The sequence below is a fragment of the Pipistrellus hanaki genome (genome assembly GCF_964339955.1).
Source record: "Pipistrellus hanaki genome assembly, chromosome: 10".
NCBI classification, from domain to species: domain Eukaryota; kingdom Metazoa; phylum Chordata; class Mammalia; order Chiroptera; family Vespertilionidae; genus Pipistrellus; species Pipistrellus hanaki.
This window is the reverse complement of record NC_140512.1, coordinates 16,516,518-16,538,131: the sequence shown is the minus strand read 5'-3', so window position 1 is coordinate 16,538,131 and position 21,614 is coordinate 16,516,518. Positions and strand designations below refer to the sequence as shown.

Below are 21,614 nucleotides of genomic sequence, written 5' to 3'. Positions count from 1 at the left end.
CTCGAGTGAACCTTTCATACATGGTATGATGAAACACGCCAAAGCAGAGAGGGCTGGACTTCATCAAGTTTACTAGATAGGTTGAGTGAACTGATTTCTCCCTACTTATTGATAAACTAGAGGCCCAGTGCACAAAATTCACACATGGGGAAAGGGGGTGTCCCTCAGCCGAGCCTGCAACCTCTCCAATCTGGGATCCCTCTCACAATCTAGGACTACTGGCTCCCAAGCATTTGCCTGCCTGCCTGCTGATTGCCCTTAACTGCTTCTGTCTGCTAGCCTGATCACTCCCCCTAACCACTCCCCTGCCAGCTTGATTGACACCTAACTGCTCCCCTGCCGGCTCAGTTGCCCCTAACTGCCTTCCCCTGCAGGCCTGGTCCCTCCCAACTGCCCTCCCCTGCAGGCCTGGTCCCCCCCAACTTCTCTCCCCTGCAGGCCTGGTCCCCCCTAAATGTCCTCCCCTGCAGGCACTGTCCCTCCCAACTGCCTTCCCCTGTTGGCCTGATTGCCCACAACTGCCCTCCTCTGCCCGCCATCTTGTGGCAGCCATGTTGTGTCCACATGGAGGTGGCCATCTTTGACCACACAGAGGCAGCCATCTTGTGTTGGAGTGATAGTCAATTTGCCCTCTTATTACCCTCTTATTAGACAGGATGTTTGATAAATGCCTGTATCTGTGGCAGATTTCAGCCCAACACTAATGTTCATTATAATCTGGTAGTGAGGAAATGGGTGAGAAGCTAACCCTCATCACCTCAACCTTCTGCAACCTTCTACAGTGGCAACTGCATTCTACCACAATACACCTGCAATTTCTGCACGGCCACACCAGCTTAGGGCAGTCAGTCCACAGTCCACGGCAAACAAGCCTGGGGGTGAGCCTGAGATGGTAGGTTTCAGGAAGGGCACAGCCTGACCCTTCCAAATGCAATTCTTCCTAACCACACTGTGCAGATAAAAATAATTTAGTGATTTTTTTCCTCTTCACCAGCTTATGAGCCTCATGAAAGCAGAGACGGGGTCTGTCTTGTTCACTATTCTGGTCCTTAAACCTCATGCAGTGCCAGACCATAGAAAGTGTGTGATAGGCATTTGTCGAATGAATAAAATAAATGAAGAAGGAATCCTGTTATCTCTAGAATCTATTTTATTAAATGTAATCTGTGATTGTTTTTACTCCACTCATAACTGACCCTCATATAACATCCTCTACATCTTGCCCTGGATTAAGGTTGTACTTTAAAAAGCAAGAAGGAAGCTGATAAATAAAAACCACTGGGATTATGTGGTTTAATTCTCACAATAACGTGGTGAGATTGGAATGACCACTTCCACGTGCAGAGGAGGAAATCAAAGCCCAGAGAGATGAAAACTCAAATTAGTTGAGCCAGAACCTGAACTCAAGTCTGCCTGACTCCGAGCCCAACTAGGCATTAGCAATCACGCAGTTTTGCTTTGCAGGGATTGAGCTTTTTCTTAAACAAAAACAAAAGCTACACTCTACTCACTCTATGTCATACGACTGAATGAGCACACACATGCCTTTGGCACTTAATCTTATTTTATCAAAAGATTTTTTTTTTTTTGGGGGGGGGGGACGGGGGAAGGAAGCGAGGGAAGCCAGATGGATGTTGGAATATACGAACCAGCTTTCTGGCTCTTTTGCTTTTAATTATTTTGATTGACATGTGGCTTTGAGGGATGTCTAATGGCCTCGCGTGTCTTTGAGCTGCCGAAGAATCAGCCCCTAGGAATCCGTGGCGGCGCTCCTTGTCTCCAGGGCACCAGGCGCGGCAGCTCATTCCGATACCCTCCCTCTAGGCGTCCTGCCCTCCCGCCGCCCTGGACTACTGAGAGCCTTTTGTTTCAAGCCTCTGCGACTCAGTGCACAGTGTTCTGTCCCCAGGGCGTTCGGCCACCCTTTCGTTCTTCACCTCGGTTAATGCTTTGTTTTCTTCCAGGACCCGGTTCAAACATCCCCACGTCCCTGAGGATGCTTGGGAGACTCCGGTCACCCCTTCTCAGTACGCCCAAGACCCACTGAGCACACCTCCACCTCAGCCCCTGGCACAGGGCTCTGCCAGGACCGGCTGATGGCCTCGCCTCCCTCTTCCCCACACCATAACGAGCCGAAGTCAGGGCCCTTGACTTAGTACTGGCACATAGCAGGCACTCAGAGCGCGTGAGATAATGAATGGATAAACGAGGAAATAATTAGCCAATCCGCAGCAGAGTGAGAGCAAGTGCAGGGCTCGGGGAGGCCAGCCGTTTCCAGGGGTCTGAGGGCCAGCTAACCTTAACTACTTAGTGTCTTAGCCGGTGCATGCAAAAAGGGCCTTTTAAGCCTCAGAGCACGGGAGTGGGTTAAGCAGAGGCAATAGACTTATTTAATTCTGAGTGCTCTGCTCCTTTGCCTGGTACAAGGGGAAAAAAGCCTCTGGAGAGATGTTCCCGGTGCAGCCAGTTCCCACTTCTGATGCTGTGCCATCCACCGGCATCCCCTCAGGGGTGGGGTGCGCTGACAGCACCCCCGTGACGGGCTGCCCACCTACGCCCAGAGTCGGCGGGTTCCAGGAGCAGGCCCTCACCTACCGGAGGAAGCTGCCGCTTCATCCCACCGCGGGGCTCCGGCCTCAGAGATAAACCATGTCCAGCACGGCCTGACCCTTCCAAATGCAATTCTTCCTAACCACACTGTGCAGATAAAAATAATTTAGTGATTTTTTTTTTTTTTTTTCTCCCACTAAACTATTGGGCACAGACCAAGAAATCTGCAACGTGGCTCTTTTGAGGCTACCGCACAACTGTCAATGTTTAGGCGGCTTTTCTGAGCTCCTCCCCATGTGTCGGCAGGGAGGTTCCTGGCATGTTGGTGGGGGACCTTCTTCTTTGTGTGGAACCATCCCGTGGATTGTAGAGGGCTTAGCACCCCGGATCCAATCAACGACAGTGACTAGGACAGCCTGCCTCCCCCTGCATTTCCCCAAATAAACATTCCAACGGGTGCGAGCTCCATGACTGGCACTGGCGGTGGGCTAGCTCTGACTCATTTTGCAGAAGGAGAGTCTTGGCAGGGACTGGAGAGGCCACCCAAAGCAATGGGGGGGGTTGGAACAAGGCCTAAGGAGTCAGAGAGAGCACACTGGAGTCCAGGGGGAATCTTGGGGGGAAGCAGAGGTCCTGAGAGCAGGGAGGACGCCGGTCCCTTGAATGAAGATGTGAAAGCCGAGAGGGCAGTGGCCTCACAGAACCAAGGACCGGAACTTGAGCAGAAGTCAAAACAACACAACAGGGATAAAGGATGAGCAGGGGGTTAGGGTAAAGCCCAGGCAGCAGCTCTGAACCCTGGCTACCATCAGCCTCCTCCTCTCAGGCTGCACAAAGGGTGTACAAAGGGGCCAGGAAGGTCACTGACTCTGGACAGCTCGAAGGCTCCACATAGCTCTCCTCTCTTTCCTGGTCTTACAGGGCAGCGACAATCACCACCATCCCCACCGTGGCCACACCCCACCAATATGACCCACCGAAGAAGAGAATTTCCAAGACCCTCAAAATGACCTTCCAGGGCATCTCGAATACAAAGAGGGGATAGGTTCTAAAACCAGCAAGGAAAAAAATCCTGCCGAAGCTTGCTGAGCAGTAGGGCCCCGAGCCTGGACGCACTGCCGACCGCTGATTTACCGGCTAACCGCTCCGTGGCCCTGGCAGAATGGCAGCGGGCAACGTCGCGGGGAAGCCACCTACTCCTCCGTCTCACCTTTCTCACTTAAACTTGTTTTATTTTGTCACCTTATAAGCAGCCTTAAATCCTTCTGCAACGAGCCTGAGTATAAATAAAGCAAGCAAAGGAAAAAAAAAATATGGCTGCATGGTCAGCACTGCTAGACGGAGCATGAGAGGAAGGAGGTGCTCTGTCAAAATGGGAATAGAGAAGGGGGAGAGGGCTGGCCCCGGGCCCTGGAGCCTGGGTCGTGGCCTGTCTCTGCATTAAGGAGTCACAGGGCCTCCTGCAATTTATTAACATCTCGGGCCTCAGGGTCCCTGTCATTCAAACGAGGGATTTGACGGGATGGTTTCAAAGATCTCTTTATGTCCCACGCATGGAGATTCCAAGCGACACCCACACTTGGCTCTTGTTTCTCTCTCTCTCTCTAGTCTTCCTTGATACACTGCCTCTCCTCCAAGTGGAGTGGACCAATAAGGGCTCCTTCCAGAGGAGTCTGTGTGTGCGATGACAAGGGTAAGTTGTACTTGTCACCCAAGGAGATAACTGGTCCCTCCAAAGAGATTACTGTCCCGTGAAAAGAAACTGGAGGAGATCCAGGATGGCAGCAGAGGAGAGGTTTAAGTTACACTCACCTCCTCCCAGGACCAAACTGGGATCCCAAATAAATGACAGAACAAGCCATCTGAATAACCAACGGAAGACTAGCTGAACAGAAGTCTTATCACCAAGATTTGCAGAATAAGCCACACGGAGTCTGGTAGGAAGGGCAGCGATGAGAAAAGGGCTGGCCCCGCCCTTGTGTGCGGTTGAGAATCTGGAGGGAGAGCTCAGCTGTAAAGGTCCCTCTGGAGGAATGGGGGTGTCTCAACCCCAGCCCAGAGCACCAAAGCCAAGAAGAGGAGCCCACATAACTTCTGGCTACGAAAAGCTGCGAGGATTCTGTCCACTGGGAAGGCAGGAGTCTGCTAGAAACCCAGGGGCCCTCTTAAAGGGCCAGTGCACAAAACCTCATCCACAGCCACTCACCCAGGGCTTCGGCAGAATGGAGCACATTGGCGTCATGGGAAGACTCAGTTGTGTGGCACTGGGAGAGAGCTGAAGAGGCAGCCGCCAGGGTCCCTGGGCAGAGTGGCAAGCTCGGCAGGGCAAGGCCACTGGGAATTCCTTTTCCACGTTGCTCACAGATGTCATCTTTCCTGGATTTATCACCTCCTCCATAGGGCATCAGCGTGGAGGAATGCACTAGCCTTATATTCCAAGTCCCTGCTGCCCCGCCCTGCAGAGCTCTCACCCAGCTGCCTGGGCTTGTGGTGTGGACTTCCTCGGAGGGCTCTTGAGGATGAACTCAGGGGGTGTCAGAGACTGAATTGTGTGACTCTGGAGTAGGGACCATTACCCTCCCTTTGCCTGACCAACCCCCGTGAGATCCACTAGCCCCACCCTCCTGGTTTCCAATGGCCCTGCCCTGCCAACCTTGGACCCTGCAGAGGAATCAGCTGGTTATGGCCGGTTGGGCCCTCCGTGCAGACTCTCTTGGAGGGCTCTGAAGGAGGCAGAGACTGAGTTGTATGGCTCTGGGGCAGGGGCCATTTTTTTCCCTTGCACACTCGACCAGCGCCCCGGTTTCTGTTCAGAGATCCCCTTCACAGACCAAATCTCAGTCTGTTTGGGCCTGATGAACTCTGCTTGCCTCGCCCTGATGACTCCCTGAGACCCTGTTCCACCACAAAGGTCTGAGGTCACTGGACCGGTGGTGGCTGACTTTGGTGTACCCTGAGACTTTTGTTGCGTGGCCTCAGACCCAGCACTGACACAGTTAGAATCTGTATCCATCTGGTGAACAATACTCATTCCTACTCACTGAGACCCTACCTCATGCCACTCAAGTACCTCCAGAGGCTCTTTCAGTGACTGAGCCTCACAGGCAGCCGGCAAAGAACCTGAATGGACACTTCTCCAAAGAGGACATACAGATGGCCAACAGACACATGAAAGGATGCTCCGTGTTACTAGTCATCAGAGAGATGCAAATTAAGACCTCCAATGAGCGGTCACCTCATCTGTCAGAATGGATATCGTCGATGAATCAACAAACAAGTGTTGGCGACGATGTGGAGAAAACAAAGCCCTTGTGCACTGTTGGTGGGAATACAGATTGGTGCATCCACAGTGGAAAGTAGTATGGAGTTTACCTCAAAGAATTAAAAATGGAACTGCCTTATGACCTAGCGGTCCCCCTGTGGGAATTTATCTGAAGAAACTGATACACCAATTCGAAAGAATATATGCATGTTTATTTTCATTGCATCGTTAGTTACAATAGCCAAGATTTGGAACAGCCCGAGTGTCCATCAATAGATAAGTGGACAACAAAGCTGTGGTACATTTGCACAATGTAATATTATTTGACCATAAAAAAAGAAGGAAATCTTACTGTTTGTGACAGTGTGGATGGACCTGGAGAACATTTTACTAAATGAAACAAACCAGTCAGAGAAAGACAGGTATCCTATGATTTCACTCATATGTGGAATCTAATGAACAAACTGAACTAACAGGCAAAATAGCGACAGACTCATAGACAGGGAGCAGACTGACAGCTGTCGGAAGCCGAGGGGCTGGAAGCTGGTTGGGGGAGTGGAGGGACTGAACAAAAAGGAAAAAAGTAAGAAAAAAATGAATGGACAACAGCGTGGCGATTGCCAGGATGGGGCAGAGGATGTGGAGGAAAATTATGGGGTGGGTAAGTGGTGGTGGAAAAAGACTTGATTTAGGGTCACGAACACACATTCAATGTACACACAATGTGTTGTGGAATTGTGCACCTGAAACCTGTATAATTTGGTGAACCAGCGTCACTCCAACACATTCAATAAAAGGGGGGGAAAGATGTGGTACATATATACAATGGAATATTACTCGGCCATAAAAAAAGAATAAACTATTATCATTTGCAAAGTGGACTTAGAGGGTATTATGTGAACTGAAATAAGTCAGTCAGAGAAATAAAAATACCATATGATTTCACTCATATGTGGAATCTAAAGAACAAACTAAAGAGATAAAACTGAAATAGACTCAGAGACATAGAGAACAGATTGAGAGGGGTGGGTGCTGGGGGTGTGGTAAAAAAGGTGAAGGGATTAAGTAGTACGAATTAGTAGTTACAAAACAGTCATGAGACATCAAGTACAACATAGGGAATGCAGTCAATAATATTGCAATAACTTTGTATGGTTCCAGGTGGCTACTGGGAATATCGAGGAGGTAATTAGTTTGTAAAGTATATGATTATCTAATGACGAAGCTGTACACCTGAAACTAACATGAAATAATACTGAATGTAAAGTGTAACTGAAAAAACAAATTAAAACATATAAAAATTCCCTGACCGGTTTGGCTCAGTGGATAGAGCGCCGGCCTGTGGACTGAAGGGTCCCAGGTTCGATTCCGGTCAAGGGCATGTACCTTGGTTGCAGGCACATCCCCAGTAGGGGGTGTGCAGGAGGCAGCTGATTGATGTTTCTCTCTCATTGATGTTTCTAACTCTCTCTCCCTCTCCTTTCCTCTCTGTAAAAAAATCAATAAAATATATTTAAGAAAAACATATAAACATTTAAAAAAGAAAAAGAAATAAAAGCACTATTCATTTTGGACTTCAAGAAACCAGAGTTTATTTGGATAGTTATTGGCCAATTCTCATTGTAAAATGGGATACAAATTCTGGCTTTTAATCTCCATTTAAATAAGTTTTGTTATAGAAAGTAATACGACATCTATGTACATAGTACATAGTAGCAATCATTATGAACAATCAAAACACTATTACGAGCCTATGCCCAGGAAATGGAAGACATTGCTGATGTTCTGTGACATTTTCTCTTAGTTGCCCATTTAAAATTTCAGCCTTCTGCTAGTGTCCTTAGTCTCAAAACCCCACACCACTGTCCCTATTTGTACACAGAATGGCGTGGCACATTTATCATTTGTAAACAGTCTGTTGCTTTTAGTGGACCCAATTCACAATGTCGGAGAAGCGTGCCCTAGAATGGTGCTTCTCAAACGTTACCGTGCTCATGAATCACCTGGGGATTTTGTAAAAATGCAGATTATGACTCTGTAGGGCATGAATTAACCATGCCTTTTTATTTTTCTGTATTTCTGACGCTTTGACATTTTAGGGCCTTGCTGACTCTGTAGCCAATTCTCCTACACATAGTAAACTCTACCTGCAAGTCTACATTTCATGTGCAAATCTACCAACCGAAAGCCTGGACCCCAAACCACCTCCTTCACGGAGCTCTTAAATTCCCCGGCCCAGTCGCCCCAGGGGCAGGAAAAGGACAACTGCAGACACCCTCGTTCCCCAGACCAGCCAAGCTTACGCCTGCTCACTCTGCAGCCAGTTCTCCGTGGAGACCGCTATAAAGCCTCTTCCCATGGTTTCCCTCTCCCTCTGCCTCCTGTCTGACCCATGTGGCCCGGTGTGACAGGACATGCACTCTTGTTTTGGAAACCGTAACAAACTATCTTCTTGTGGTTGTCAGTCCTCACTCAAGGGTGTTTTTTTCACTGCTATCCAGAGAGAGTGGAAAGGAGGGAGGGAGGGAGGGGAAGAGAGACAGACATTGATAGGAGACACATTGATTGGTTGCCTCGCAGCACACCTCCCCGAATGGGGCCAGGGATCAAACTTGCAATCCAGGTGTGTGCCCTTAACTGGAATGGTGTGCGGGCAGACGCTCTAACCAGAGTTCACTAGCCAGGGCACAAACTATCTTTTTAATGGCAACTGTTTCCTGATTTGTTTGGCCTCATCAGACCTGAATAATAATAAAACCTACATCTCCCAACAGCCGGGGCCGGGGCCTGGGGCCTGGGGCCGCCGCTCTGAGAACCACATGCGTGCAGGAGGCTCTACATCCCCGGGACAGGGTGCCTCGGCGGGGCTCCGCGGGGACCAGGGGCGCAGGCCTGTGCTGGAGCCCGGTGTGTGTGCTACAGGACTGGGATGGGGAAGTGGCCGAGGCTGGTACGCAGACACCCCTGAGCAGAGCGGCCAGGGCTTCTGTCTTCCTTTCCCTGTGATGTGGGTCCACGGAGCCTTCCCAGATACAAGTTAAATGAAAAGCTGCTCTGAAAAGGAAGCATGGCCTGAGGTCCTTACACAAAGGCAGGCACAGTGGCATAAGGGTGGCCTCAGGCCCAAGGGAGAAAGGTGAGGACGGCGGCTGGTCAGCAGCACAGGGTACTCCGTGTGTGCTCTTCCTCTGAGCCACGTCTGCCGTGGGCAATGGACGCCTGGCATGCATCCTGAGAAACCTGCCGGGAGCCCCCAGAGGACTTGTAGAGGAAGCCTGGGGAATCCAAGCCACTTCCTGTACCCGCAGAAACCAGCTACTCGGGTCCCTCCCCAGCAGCCCTCCTGCCTGGCGGTGGAGGAGGGCTCTGTGGCTCTCCCCGCCCGGGGGGGCCTCGAGAGGATCTCAAACCTTCCCAGAAGGAGGCCAGCGCACTTTCCTCCACCCCAGGACATGGCGGCTCCACGTGTTACTAATAAAAGCAAATCCTGATTAAGAACTATCAGTTGTTAAGCACTTCATGCGGTTTATCTCATCTAATCCTCACGGACTCGGGGAAGTAGCTGCAATTTAAATCCTGATTTTCAAGATGAGCAAGCAAGCCTGGAGAGGTTAAGTAGCTTGCCCAAGCCACCCACTCATTGGCAGGGTCAGAATTTAAATCGGAATCCTGCAGCAGAGCCTCTGCCGGTCGGTTGCTGCCTCCACGCCCAGGGCAGTGCTGCTGCAGGTGCAGGCCTGGCGCTGCAGTGTCAGTGTCAGCACCGCCGGGTGGCAAACACCCCTCCCAGCCCGGACCCGCTGAATGGAATCCGCGCGCTGCAAGTTGTCCAGGCCCATGGGCTGCACCAGAAGCCCTGTACCCGAAGCAAACCTGATGGAAACTCGTTTCCCAGGTCCGACAGGGACAGGACAAGTATAACTTCAAAATTAGATTTCACTGCCCGGCAGGTGTGGCTCAGTGGTTGGGGGTCACCTACGAAGCAGGGGGTCATGGTTCAATTCCCAGTCAGGGCACATGCCCGGGTTTCGGGCTCGATCCCTGGGGGGGAGGGGGGGCGGGGAGGGGAATGGGGCAGCTGATCAATGATTCTCTCTCATCACTAATATTTCTTTTCTTTTAAAAAAAAATTTATTGATTTTTTTTACAGAGAGGAAGAGAGAGAGTTAGAAACATCGATGAGAGAGAGACATCAGATCAGCTGCCTCTTGCACACCCCCTACTGGGGATGTGCCCGAAACCAAGGTATATGCCCTTGACCAGAATCGAACCCAGGATCTTTCAGTCCTCAGACAAACGTTCTATCCACTGAGCCAAACCAGTTTCGGCACCACTAATATTTCTATATCTTTCGCCCTCTCCCTTCCTCTCTGAAATCAATAAAAAAATGATTTAAAAAATTTAGATGTCACTGCTTAGCTTAAGGCTCTGGGAGGTGGCTTGGTATATATATAGCAGAAAGACCTGGCAGGGGTTCAAAACCCAGGTGCCACAGTAGCGACCAGCTAGGAACTTGGTAGCACGTCCCTTCTCTGAGCCTCCCTTTTCCTCATCTGGAGAATGGGCATGCAATAGCTTCCTCCCAGAGTTCAGCCTGTGAGATAACGAGATCAAGTGCTCTGCCCCTGTCTAGCATCCAGGAAATGCTCCGTCAAGGGCAACCCTAGTACCTCCTCAGAGAGTACCATTTTCCTAACATCCCTGTCCCTTTGTTCATGCTTTACAACAGCAGGAATCCTGAGTTCCTTTGGTGGCCAGAACAAGGGAGATTCCATGTAGCAGGCCCGGGCGGGGCAGCTGCTGCCTGGGTGGTGTGGATGCTGATCCTGCAACTCCAGGCCTGTCCCCGGAGGCAGCGATCCGCAGGCAAAGGCTCTGCGGCAGGATCCGTATTTAAATTCTGACCCTGCCAATTACAGCTTTCAAGAAGAATAAAGCTATCACTCTGGACAACTGGAGAACTGAGCTAGCTGCACCGTGCTAAAGGCATGGCCGTGAACACCCAAGTTCAGGACTGGCAGAGGTTCTAACCCCGGGGCGAGGGAGAACGAGCTCACTCTTGAACGGCAGACATTCATTTTTAAGCAGCGGCGTTGTTCCCATCGCTGCGATAGGACTGACCTGGTGGAGCAGGGATACCAGCGGTGAAAAACCTGCTCTTCACACAGAGCAAACACTGCCGTGAGGATCCCAGGCCCAAGCCCTGCCACCTCCAGTCTTGTACACACTCGGAAGAAGCAGGCTTAAGGCTTAGGCAAAGAAAAGGGACCCTTCCCCTCCAGAAAGAGGAGGAAGAGAAAAGAGAGGATGTGGGAGAGGAAGGAGGGAGCCTCCGGGAGCACGGAGGTCGAAGCTAAGCTGCCATCAAGTCTGCCTTCCAATCAGGAGAAAGGGGTACGAGGAGAATTTGAAGGGTTTTTTAACAGATAAGGAAAAAAGGTAATACGAGCTCCATTATGCAATTAAAATCCCACGGGGACCTGTCAGTAGTTACTCTTCATGACTGTAAGGAAGAAAATTCAATGAAAGGGTGTGGGTGGCAAAATGAAAACCTGAGCAGACCTCATCTTATCATGATTCCCTTCAGGATTTGGAGATCTCCACAAAGACATTCGACTCTTTAGTATGGGGGCCCAGGTGTGTTATTGTTCTTTTAGCTTCTGGCTGAGGGAGAAAACAACAGAACAAAACAAAAAACACCCTAACCAGAGTGGGTTCTCAGGTACCTTTACTCCAGCTCTGCTACCAAGTTATTTGTTCTTTAAAATAAAAAAATTAATTATATAAACAATAATACGTAAGAAAATATTTAGAAATTCAGATATGAATAAAAAAATAAAAATTACCCAGTCACCACACCAATAAAAATATACATACATATTTTAAAAAATCTGATTGTACTGAGCATTCTGTATTAAATGTATTAAATGCTGTTTTCCCCCACTTCTTCGCATCATGAACATTTCTCCATGTTATGAAATATTTTAAAAAAAGATTATTTTAAAAAGTGTACTTAGTACTCTTAATAGCCCTGACTGTGAGATTCAGGGATTCACACTGATTGCAATTCTTTGCTCTTCTGTAATGGATATCCTTTAGGTAAGTCCTTGCACACATTTCTATTTACTTTCTTATATAAATTCCTAAAAGCAGAGTTTTTGGTTCTAGGCCCTTGATACATGTAGTTCAATGTCCGGCAGGCAGGGAACCCCCATTTACATATCCAACATCCAGGCAGTCTGTTCTCCTTCCTCACTAACCCTGGGCATTACTGATTTCTAAGTATTTGCCATCTTGTTAAGTGAAAAATACTGTTCTAATTTTTGTGTTTTTAAAAAAAATATATTATTGATTTTTTTACAGAGAGGAAGAGAGAGGGATAGATAGAGAGTTAGAAACATCGATGAGAATCATCGATCAGCCGCCTCTTGCACAACCCCCACTGGGGATGTGCCCGCAACCAAGGTACATGCCCTTGACCTGAATCTAACCTGGGACCCTTCAGTCCGCAGGCCGACGCTCTATCCACTGAGCCAAACTGGTTTCGGCTAATTTTTGTTTTTGATTACCAGTGAGGTTGAACATTTTTCATGTTCATTGGCTACTTGAATTTCCTTTCTGACAAACTGCCTACTCATATTTTTTCTATAATGATCATGTTTTTTTTTTTTTTTTTGTCAATATGCAAGGATTTTTATTAGTAAGGATATTAATATTTGAAAGTCAGAAGTTGAAAATTATAATTGTTTATTAATACGACAACTGTGAAATGGTTAATATCATCAAGCATGAAAACGTTTTTTGTGGGGTGGGGTGGGGTGGGGAGAGGAGGTGAAAGTGAAATCAGATAAAAAAAATCTTTGTCAGCAAACCTGACCCTGGAATGCTCTCTCTCTTTTCAATCCTCATCTGAGGATATGTCTATTGATTTTTTTAGAGAGAGAGAGAGAGAGAAAGGAAGAGAGAGAAACATCGGAATGAGAAACATCATCAATCAGTTGTCTCCCTTATATGCCCCAACTGGGGATCAAAGCCACAACCTAGGCATGTGCCCTGACTGGAAATCCAACGTGCTACCTTTTAGTACAGGGGACGGCGCTCCAACCAACTGAGTCACACTGGTCAGGGCAAGAAAAGCTTCTTTTTTTTTTTTTTTTTTTTTTTTTTTAAGCAACCGCAATAACAACAGAACACCAGACATAAGCATGTCAGCATGGCTAGTTGGGCTGAGTCCCGTGCCTGCGGTAGGTAGTACCGTCCGGTTAATCTGGTGCAGGACAGCGGATAGGAAAGAGCATTCAATAGGCACCTACTCACGTGGGCCCAGCCCCAGCAGCCACAGGAAGGGCGGGCATGTTGCAGAGGCTCTTGTTTGTTTTAGAGCCAACCAGTCAGTGGTCCAAATTCTGAGTTCCTGTGTGCCAGTTGGCGTGAGCTGAGTGATGAGAAGATCCCATAAAAATGGATCCAGCTCCACCCTCAGGGTGGATAGGACCGGAACAGATTTAAGGAAGCTACAACAGTGCTCCCCTCGCTGTTCCTAAGAGGCAGGGCCACATCCACCTTAAGATGTGGATGCCTGAAGGCTCCCTCTAGAGGCAGGGCACAGACTAACTCTGGACTCTCCCAAAGGAAACACCTCTATACACCCTTGATGCAGGAGGAGAAAACACGGCCAGCCAGGTTGCGAGCTTTACAACCATCTGCACTTGGGGGCCAACCCAGGTCCCTAATGACAGGGCAGGTGTTCAGGTCGGATGCTTGCCATTCACATGGGCTATGTGTCTGCTAAGGCACTTGTCCAGGCTATGAGGGTTCAAAAATAGAACAGGAAGCCCTGTACTCCAAAAGCTGGAGAGAAGGCTGCAGCACAGGAGTGCCAATTGGGAGAGAGGATTTCACTGAGATGAGACGAGAGGCACCTGCTTCAGGCACAGAAAGACAGCACAGACGGTGATGGACGGAAGCAGGTGTCAAGTTGCTGGCTGCGTTTCCATATCACACCCCGATTCCCGGGGGCGGTGTGTGTGAGTGTGTGTGTGTGTGTGTGTGTGTGTGTGTGCAGGACGGGACACACACCAGTCTACCGTGGGTACCAGGCCCCTGGCCAATCCCCACCGAAACAGATTTTTCTTTTCTTTTGTAATCAGTAGTAGAAGGGAAGCTAAGGAAAGAGAAAAGGGAGTGGACGGGTTAGGGACTGTGTAGTACACAGCCAGCTCGGCATTCATTCCCCCTGTACCTCTTCGTCCAAACACAGATCTTGATTTTCTTCTGGGGAACACCTTTCTCCCACACAGTCCAGGGGGTTTCCTCTGGGGTGGACCCTGCCCCACCTCTGGAAGGGCGTGGAAGGCCCTCTTAAGGGGATCTTGGTAGCTAATAAAGGCATTATCCCAGACACCTGTGTAAGGCGTATAGGTTAAAGAGCTCCCATGTGCAAAAAGCCCGGGGCTTCGGGGCTTGCTGGCTTCCTGAACTCAGGCATAAACCTGTCTCGCGGTTCACCAGGTTAGGATTCCAAAGACCCTCATGGCACTAACTGTCCCCCAGAGAGGTTCCCTGGGGCTTGAGCGGGAGCAGGAGCGAGTACAGAGACTATTGATCTGATCGTGAATCTAGGTCTTTTCGGAAAGAACCAAGTCTAGGGATGATCAGATTATGCTCTGCAAATCTGATACCTCCTTAAATTGGGGCGGGGGGGGGGGGTACCTGGAGCCCCTGGTGGAGACAGGAAGAGTTAGGATTTGGCAGCTCCGTAGCAGAAGACAGACGAAAACCTATTCAGACAGAAAAGGCGACGGCACAGGGCGTGAGCTGCGTTTGAAGTAGATTTCTGCTTTTCAGCAGGCGGTAGGCACAGAAAGAGCCGCTGTGCCAGGCCTGGCCAAGCACGCCTTTGCAGGTTGCACTGCCGGAGAGCAAGCCCATAAGAAGCCGGTGGGTGGGCTGGAATCTGGACCCTGGACCCTGCTTCTTGCTCCTTTAGTCTGAATCCTGCTTACGCAGCCTGACGCCTTGACCTTGGTGCAGCCCCTGGAGCACAGTCACTACTTCGGGCAGCTATCTGACGTGCAGGCGGCTGGTTCACTAACCCCTGCAGAGCGTAGACTCAACTGGGCAGAGCGCCCACCAGCTCTTCTGTGACTTAGCAATCTAGGAGCCTTCACTTTGCCTCTAAGGAGGGGCACCCTGGCCATCCCAGGCAAACCTTGGTGAGGCCTGCAGAGACTCCCCGGGCAGCCCTGCCTCCCTCCGCCTGGGCAAAGCCACTTGTTTCACCTCCTTGGCCTTTCTGTTCTCTCAGACCTCGGGTATGGGAGCTTTTCCTCGGCTCCACACACACACACACACACACACACACACACACACACACACACACGGCTTCTCCGCGCTGCTCTGACCCCACAGGAACTATCTGACCTTATCTGTATGATTGTAAACAAAACGGGGTGGGAAGTTGGCCTGGATCATACATACCTCAGGCCTTTTGCAGCTCTAAAACCCCACACTTTTAGGATCCATGGAAGACTCCATATCCTTTGGAGCCAGAGGGAGAAAGGCCACAGAGAACAGAGGACAAGGCTGCCCGCCCTGCTCCCGGGCCCTGTTGTACGTGCACAGTGTGGCAAAGCCCGCCCGTCCCACGCTGGCACCAACAGGATCGCCCGTGGCCCTGCAGCCTCTTCCCTGTGAGTGCCACAGAGCAAGGAGGTCAACATCCTTTTTGTTTTGCCCGTTTGCAAACGCTAGCTCCAACCCCGAGCTGCAAATCCTTTATGCTGGGTCCCCCGGGGTCAGAGCTAACCGGCTTCCAGCGTCCATGTCTGCTGGCCCTTGACTTCGCTGCAACGCTGGGAGAAACAGAAGGGGTGTTTGCCAAAAAAAAGGCTGGGTTTTTGGAACCGAAAGACATGGCTAAAGGTGGGACTGAATCTCTCTCTGATGGACACAGGATATTTGGGTGTACAGCCTCCTTTTAAAAGGGAACCCAAAGACGGGGCGTGTTCGTTTCCGAGGACCGCTGTGACCAAGTACCCGGGGTGGGGTGGTCAGAACCACAGAAATGTATTCTCCCCAGAGCAGCGGGCCGGAGGTCGGGCCCTTTCTGCAAGCTTTGGGAGTGCTTGTTCCCGGATTCCCGCCTCGCGGCTGGCGCCACTGGCGATCCGTGCAGCTCCTTGGCTTGTGGCCGCCTCGTTCCAATCTCTGCCTCTTTGTTCCCATGGCCTTCTTCCCTGTGAGGTCCCTGTACACCCAAACCTTTCTCTTCAGAAAGACGCCGGTCACTGGATTTAGGGCCTACCCTAACCCAATACAACGCCAGCATAACTCGACTGTACCTGGGGCTCTATTTCCAAACACAGTCACATTTACACGGAAGGGGTAGTTAGGGTTTGAGTGCGTTTGTGTGTGTGTGTGTGTGTGTGTGTGTGTGTGTGTGGTTGTTAATCCTCACCTGAGGATATTTTTCCCATTGGTTTTTCGGAACGTGGAAAGAAGGGAGGGAGAGTGTGTGCGCTCGAGAACCACCGATGTGAGAGAGACCCATTAATTGGTTACCCCCCACCTGTACCCCATCGGAGGGCTGGGAGTGAACCTACAACCCAGGTACGTGTCCCTGACCCGGAATAGAGCCTGTGACTCTTGGATGTGCAGGCTGATGCTCCAACCACTGGGCCATGCTGGCCAGGGCGAGCAGTTTTTTGTTTGTTTTTTGTTTTTTTTAAAGAGGGCACAGTTTGACCTACTACACAGAGGGCAAACAAGGTCCATAACAGAGATGAAAGGAGGGAGAGTTAACTGTTTGGCCACTGCTAACACAAGATAAATCACCTCTGCTTTGAGAAAAGATACGAAACAATGCGTGGACGCTAGCAGACCTCTTCCATCTCTGCGCTCCCCACCCTGGAGTGAGTTGTGGCAAAATTATAGGACTACTGGGAGAATAACACCCCCGATCATTGGTGTTCCCACGAAACGTACTCCGTAAAGCTGAAAACAAAATGACTCCCCATAAGAGGGGCTGTGAGGGGGTAGAGCCCTCCCTGTAGGGAATCCGCTCTTGGAGTGGGAAGCACATACCTGGTCCTGATGAATCAGAATGGGGACATAGTGGGCCGCTTTAATTTAGTTTTCCCACTTCTGACTAAATAGCAGCACAGCGAGTTATTAGCTTTCACCCATCCATCCGAACACCTAATCATCTAGGAAACAATCCCAGGAACACAGAGAAGCCTGTGAGAGCGAGGTTGGAAATGGCGCACATCTGGCACATCTGGAAGGGTTGAATCTACCGTTCGCGTTATTTCAGGGCGGTTAACACGCCTCTCCTCCCCGCCATCCCTCAGGTAGCACAGGCATGCCTCACACGGCCAAACCAAGATGGAGCCGGGCGCCCGAGGCGATGGCTCTCAGAGCCAGGAGTGAGCGAATCCTGGAACAGCACGTCACCCTCCCCTCTGCCTCCTCAGGGCTGGGCTTCCTGCCAGGCCTCCAGCAGGCACTCAACCAAACCGGAAATGAAGGTTTAGTCATGCAGCGGCCCCCTGCATTGCTGGGCGTTTTCAGCCCGTCTGAGACACTGGTTGACAAAGGGACATGCCAGTGCCCAGCTCCTGGGGGATGATCAGTCACAACTGCTGAATGAAGGAGCACATGAGAGCATGGAAGAGGCCACAAAGTGTCTCCCATCTTGGTTCTCCTGTGCTGTGGCACCCCAGGCCCCTGTCAGGCAAATATGGAGTGCCTGCAGTATCCAGGTGGCATCAGTAGACTCTAGAGCACATGTGTCAAACACAAGGCCCGCGGGCCAAATCCAGCCCGCCAGGCCTTGCAATGTGGCCCGCACCGCGCTGTCATCACTGCACTCCGCTGTCAGTTTATGACATTGTCAGTTTATGACTGTTCAGTAAACCATTCGGCCAGCGATTTAGGCTGGATTTTAGATTTTGGCCCCTTCTCTGATTGAGTTCGACACCCCTACTCTAGAGAATGGCAGACCACTAGGCCACACTGCCCCTCTCCTAATAATTTAATTGTTAACATTTTAAAGGCACTTGAAATCATCACAGTGTGAGTTTTTTTTTTTTAATAACACCCAACAAGTCTTACCCCTCGTTAGTATTCACTCAAGAGAAACATTGAAACAAATTAAATACTAGCAATCTGATTCTCTTCTGTGTCCCATTTAGCCACATAATGTGGAACATGACTTTTTTTTTTTTTCTAGCTCAAGCATATTGATGGATCATTTGACAGTAGCTATTATAATTAAAATGTGCCTCTTTATGACCCAGAAATTCCTGGAGAAACACTTGCGCATGTACAAGAATGCTTGTTGCAGCGCTGCTGGCAACTACAGTGGCAAAAATAGTCCCACATTTGTAACCATCACGTCCGTTCTATGGAATGCTCTTCATGAGGCACACAGCCATACGCAGACTTGAAAGACATGCAATTTGAATGGTTTGGAGGAAGTCGTGTGGCAGAAGTTATACAGGATGCCACTTGTGTTAAAGCATACATAGTAATACTAGACATTTTCTATGGGTACATATCTATATATATAAAAGCCTAAGTGACCGCTGTGACCGAATGACTGGAATGACCAGTCAACCAGTCGCTATGATGCGCACTTACCAACAGGGGGGTGGACACTCAACGCAGGAGCTGCCCCCTGGTGGTCAGTGCACTGCCACAGCCAACCTCTTCCAACCAGCTGGCAGGGGTGGCATCTAGCGTCCATTCCTTCTGCCCCCAGCCTGGTGACTATTGCCTCCTCTCCCGACCCTGCTGGGGCCTTTGGGCCCTGGGCTGGGATTGGGAACCGGGGGTGGGTGGGTGGGTGGCAGCAGATGCGGCCCTTTTCCCAGGGGAGCTGAGGGCCAGCTCCCTCTCTCCTCAGGGCCGGCAGCTAACCTCTCTCCCTCTGTCCCTCCCCCCAGCTGGCAGGCACCCATCAGCCTGGCCCTGATTGACCCTGGTCGATGGCCAGGCCTAGGGACCCCACCCATGCACAAATTCGTGCACTGGGCCCCTAGTTTCTCGATATAAACGCAAGAAAACAATGTTCACCAACATATCCCAGATGAACAACCATGTTTTCCTCTAGGGGAGGAACTAAGCTTGAAGCAGTATTAAAGGGGTCTTTAACACGTATTAATGTATTCCTTACATAATATAAGAATTGCTTTTTAAAAAACAACAACAAGAAAACAAAACAAAACCAAAAAAGTATGTACTACTTTGATTCTTATGGCATTTGTTCTCTGTGAATTTTTTTAACTTAGCGGGAGATAAAATGTTAAATTAAAAAGTGTCCCCTAGGATCTCAGGAAGGAACACAGGCTTTGACAAGTCTTACAAAAAGTAGGAAACCACCTGGCTGAAGAGGGCTGCGGGGGAAAGTGCTGACCTAAGTAACTTTGGAAAGGAGTGGAGTCTGTAAGACGAAGGGGAAGAAACTGCGCGTAAGCACTGTGCTCTAGTTGATAAAGCTGTTCCTGCAGGGACATCGGTTAGACATTTTGATGCTGCTCTGGGTGCGGGCCGGAATTGAACAATTATGCGGACAATGTATGGTGGAAACAAGGTTTCCTGCTGTTGGAGTGGGAATTTACAGGTAAGTAAGGGAGGAGGACAGAACGATCCAAGGTTAGAAGTGGAGACATCAGTGTGAGCTCATACAGCGGGTACAGAGGGTTCCATAGAGAAATATTTATAGGTAGGTATATATACCCTTGGGTTAGTATACACACATATTTTCTTGCTCTGTCAGCAGAGAGGGCCTAGAGGCACGGCACTCCCGTAGCAATGAGCGTACCTGGGGCCAGGTTATTAGCTTCTGATACCATTCTTCAATAAAAGGAATCAGGACTCACTGGAGAAATGGCTGATTCTAGGACAGGGACAAGATATATAAGACGAGCCTGGAGATTGTAGTACCAGAAAGTAAGGAATTGCTAAAAAAATAAAAATAAATAATAATAATAAAATAAAAAATAAAAAGAACCCTACCTGGATTCTTTTGGTTCTGGATGGGTGTATGTCAAAAGGACCCGGGAGCCTACTGAAAGAGTTTCCAATAGTCAACACTGGAACAATGTGAGCAAATAATAATAAAGTAGTATTGGATTAGATCCCAAAGTATAAATTAAAGATCCGCGAGTCCGTATTGATATAAATAAATAACCGAAGAGCAAATACATGGAGAGAAGACATATTTCCCTTTGGGAAGGATTCCAAATAACATATGCAGACAGTCCATTCTCACGGGGCACTCCTCAGATGTGGGCCGTGCATACTGACTTCCTGCAAAGACTTCTGCACAGAAAAAGGCTGGTGTAGGGAGTAACTGCACAGTGGAGAAACGTGACACACGCAACCTCAGCCAGGTGACCCAGGTCAACATCCCAGTGATAAGCCATGCTGACAGTGCATTAGCCTTCATGTGATATGGGAGAAGGCACCTCTGTGGTCTTCACCCCCAAAACCCATAACCGAAGGCTAATCGTGCAACAACAACAACAACAACAACAACAAATCAATTTTCAACAGATGATCTTCCTACAAATCACCTGACCAATACTGCTCAAAACTGTCAAGGTCACAAAAAACAAAGGAAATCTGAAAAAAACTGGCACAGTCACGTGGTTCAATAGCTGTGACAAATATACCAAACGAACACAAGAGGTGAGCAACAGGGGACATTTCCTGGGTGTGGGGGTGGGGGGGGTACTTGGGAACTCTCAATATTTCTATCTAAAGCTTTCCTAAAAAAATAAAGCACATTAAAAAGTGTTTCCTTAATTCACACACAATTTTCTTTTTCTTCTTAAAAAACAAAGCCACCATCTAAGGACAGATTTCAAATTGACAAGCATAGGTGATGGGATTTTCTTTCTGAGGAGAGTTTTAGAACCAGGGGCCAACTCCTTGAGACTGCAGCTGAAACGCGGATTTGGCAGCGTGGGGCAGGCGACCACCAAGGATCCGCAGCACCCGGGGACGGCTGCTCAAGCCAAGTGTGATGGGTATTTGTGGGTCACGGTTGAGCAAAATGGCGTCACTGATGGGTGAGGGTAGGGTCATGGCCAGCCCTGTGTGTAACTCTCAGTCTAGCCTGCCTGGCCCCTGACTTATCCCAAGAGCAGCTGATTTCAATGAGGGCACTAGCTATGTAGAGCCGGAGCAGACAAGGCCTGGTGAGGTCCCATCACTCCTCTACTCAAAATCTCTCCATCTCCTGCACCTCTCTGCTTTGCTTACTACCCTCCAATTACACCGGGCTCCTAGCCATTCCTCAGACGTGCCAAGCACGCTCCTGCCTCAGTGCCTTTGCACTGCTGTTCTATCTTCCTGGAATGTTCTTCCCCTGCAAACCTCAGGCCTTGCCCCCACCACTCCTTCTGTCTCTGTTCAAATTTCGTGCCCCCTGCCCCAGCACTGGGCCAGGGGACCTGAGGCTGTGCCCCCCTGCCTGGCTGGGCTTGACCGGGGACTTTAAGGTGCACCCCCAGTGCTGGGTGGGGGGAACTCAGGCCATGTCCCTGCCCAGCAGGGCTTGATGGGGGATCTCAGGCTGTGTTCCCCACCCGGTGGGGCTTGACAGAGGACCTCAAGGCATGGTCACCCCCCCTCCCCCCATTTGGGCTGGGGGACCTCAGCCACATCCCCTGTCTTGGTGGCAGGCCAGGGGACCTGAGGCTATGCCCCCTGCCCAGCAGGGCTTGACAAGGGTGGGACTGGCTGGGTCTGGATCTAGCTCAATGGAGGTGGGGGTGGGGGTGGGGGGGACAGA

At 49.8% G+C, this 21,614-nt stretch overlaps 1 protein-coding gene across 3 annotated transcripts in view; it reads right to left on the bottom strand.

Moving 5' to 3' along the window:
* The window catches only part of ATXN7L1 (ataxin 7 like 1), a 234,334-nt gene that overhangs the window by 87,272 nt on the left and 125,448 nt on the right, over positions 1 to 21,614 (bottom strand). The gene's annotated exons all lie outside the window — the stretch shown is intronic.